Raw genomic sequence first — 3,354 nt, 5'->3', positions numbered from 1 at the left:
TAAATGGAAAGACATTCCGTGCTCATGGATTGGAAGAATCAACATAGTTAAAATGGCCATATTACCCAAAGCAATATACAGATTTAATGCAATCCCCATCAAAATCCCAATGGCATTTTTTAAAGAAATAGAACAAAAAATCATCAGATTTGTTTGGAACCACAAAGGACCCCGAATAGCCAAAGCAATCTTAAGAAAAAAGAACACTACTGGAGGTATCACACTCCCTGACTTTAGCTTGTACTACAGTCAAAACAGCATGGTATTGGCAGAAAAACAGACACATAGACCAATGGAATAGAATTGAGAACCCAGAAATAAAACCACATAAATATGGACAGATAATTTTTGACAAGGAAGCTAAAAACATACAATGGAGCAAAGACAGCCTCTTCAATAAATGGTGCTGGGAGAATTGGATAGCTATGTGCAAAAGAATGAAACTGGACTGCTATCTGTCACCATGTACCAAAATTAATTCAAAATGGATCAAAGACTTAAGCATAAGTCCTGACACAATAAACTGCATAGGAGAAAACATAGGTACTAAACTTATGGACCTTGGGTTCAAAGAGCATTTTATGCATTTGACTCCAAAGGCAATGGAAGTAAAAGCTAAAATAAATGAATGGGACTATATGAAACTTAAAAGCTTCTGCACAGCAAAAGAAACCATTGACATAATAAAGAGGCAACCAACTGAATGGGAGAAGATTTTTGCAAACAGTGTCTCCAATAAGGGGTTAATATCCAAAATATACAAGGAACTCATGAAACTCAACAACAAAAAAACAAACAACCCAATTGAAAAATGGGCAGAGGACTTGAAGAGACATTTCTCCAAAGAGGACATACAAATGGCAAATAGACATATGAAAAAATGCTCAACATCACTAATCATCAGAGAAATGCAAATAAAAACCACAATGAGATATCACCTCACCCCAGTCAGAATGGCTATCATCAACAAGACAAATAGTAACAAGTGTTGGAGAGGCTGTGGAGAAAAAGGAACCCTCATACACTGTTGGTGGGAATGCAGACTGGTGCAGCCATTATGGAAGGCAGTGTGGAGGTTCCTCAAAAAATTACGAATAGAATTACCATATGACCCAGCAATCCCTCTTCTGGGTATCTACCCAAAAAATCTGAAAACATTTATCCATAAAGACACCTGTGCTCCAATGTTCATTGCAGCTTTGTTTACGGTGGCCAAGACATGGAAACAAGTAAAATGTCCTTCGATAGATGAATGGATAAAGAAGTTGTGGTATATATACACAATGGAATACTATTCGGCGGTAAGAAAAGATGATATAGGAACATTTGTGACAACATGGATGGATCTTGAGAGTATAATGCTAAGCGAAATAAGTCAGACAGAAAAAGCAGAGAACCATATGATTTCACTGATATGTGGTATATAAACCAAAAACAACAAAAGAACAAGACAAACAAATGAGAAACAAAAACTCATAGACACAGACAATAGTTTAGTGGTTACCAGAGGGTAAGGGGGGTGGGGGTGGGAGATGAGGGTAAGGGGGATCAAATATATGGTGATGGAAGGAGAACTGACTCTGGGTGTTGAACACACAATGGGATTTATAGATGATGTAGTACAGAATTATACACCTGAAATCTATGTAGTTTTACTAACAATTGTCACCCCAATAAATTTTTAAAAAATGAAAAAAAATTAATTTCACCTGTTTCTTTTTATTTTCATAATATAGCTACTACCGTGTTTCCCCAAAAATAAGACCTAACCGGAAAATAAGCCCTAGCATGATTTTTCAGGATGATATACCCTGAACATAAGCCCTAATGCATCTTTCGGAGCAAAAATTAATATAAGACCCAGTCTTATTTTGGGGGAAACACGGTAGAAAATTTTAAATTGTGTGTGTGACTCACATTATATTTCCATTGGACAGGACTGCTGTAAGTGGTGTTCTTTCAGAATATGGGTTCCCAGGGATCTTAATTTCTTCCCCCTCAAATATACTTCTGCACCCCAGCAATCCTCCTTCTGGCTTCAGCTCCACAAACAGCACCCAACAATCTTGTAGTGCTTGTGGCACATTCTTATAGGAATCACCAGTCCTAGAAGAGAGCCTGGTACATAAGTAACCACACAATAAATCTTTGTTGAATGAATGAATGAATGAATGAATGAATGAATGAATGAATGAATGAAGTGTCCTCAAGTAGAGGGACACCTTATCCTTAACTGGTGGATCTCTTTTTAGAAGCAACCAAGTCATAAGTCATTCAGAGGAAAATTTGGCTAATTAAGTGGGACAGATCCAATCAGATACACCATTTATCATGTTTTAAACCAAGATCTGAGTACAACATCATACAACAATTTCCCTTAAGGCTCTCCTCACCCAGTGCTATTCAAACTGGAGTCAGAGGTCTCATTTACCATTTCTAAGTTGTGCTTACAAACTGGGTGGCCATGAAAGTCCCAGAGCCTCACTTCCTTTCCTGAATAGCCACACTTTCCTTCACAGCCACACCTCATCCATTAGCACTTCTGTTAACACTTCATGGCTTCCCAAGCACTGTCAGACCTGTTACTTGATTGATTTCCACAACTGTTATGAAGAAAACCAAGTAGAATTATTTATTATCACATTTTTACAAGTGATAAGTCAACTGATTATCCAGTTTCCAAAGATAATCAACAACAAGGCCGGGACTTCATCCTTTCTCTCCACAACCTGCTGCATGCTTTATCCATTGCATCACGGGCATATTCCAAGGGCTCACTGGCTGGTTTACATTTCCAGGTATTTCATGTGTGCATATACTTTAAGAGCGCTTGACTGGTTGTGTGAATTTGTTAAAACTTTCCATTTTTCTGGCCTCAGTCTTCTCATCTATAAATTGGGAGGACAGAACTAAAATGATCTCTAAGGTCCTTTCTAATGTTGACATCGTGTGGCTCTCTGGGCTGAACGTGCACCAAAGGTAGAATATGTTTCATTCCCTTTGCAACTTTCCTGCAGGATTTTGCACACACCATGCTTAAATGAGGTTGACTGACTTTGCCTTGCAAAAGGAGGGAGTTGGTATGTCCCTTGCCCCCACAGAGCCCAGTTACACACACACACACACACACACACACACACACACACACACACATACACACACACACACACCCCGGCTGCTCTAGCAAGTAAAATGGTATATGAAGAGAGGAAAAAGAAGGTGACAGTTTTTAAGTTGTGTGGGCCAAAGCTGCCCAGAAGATCCATATCTCAGATTTCATCTTCATAAAATATTCAGTGAGTGCTTCCTGAAGCTCCTGTGAGTGGCAGAGGCTGGCCTTTCCAGGCATTTCTG

The sequence above is a fragment of the Rhinolophus sinicus genome, linkage group LG06, assembly GCF_036562045.2.
Source record: "Rhinolophus sinicus isolate RSC01 linkage group LG06, ASM3656204v1, whole genome shotgun sequence".
NCBI lineage: Eukaryota > Metazoa > Chordata > Mammalia > Chiroptera > Rhinolophidae > Rhinolophus > Rhinolophus sinicus.
Note: the sequence above shows the minus strand (reverse complement) of the source record.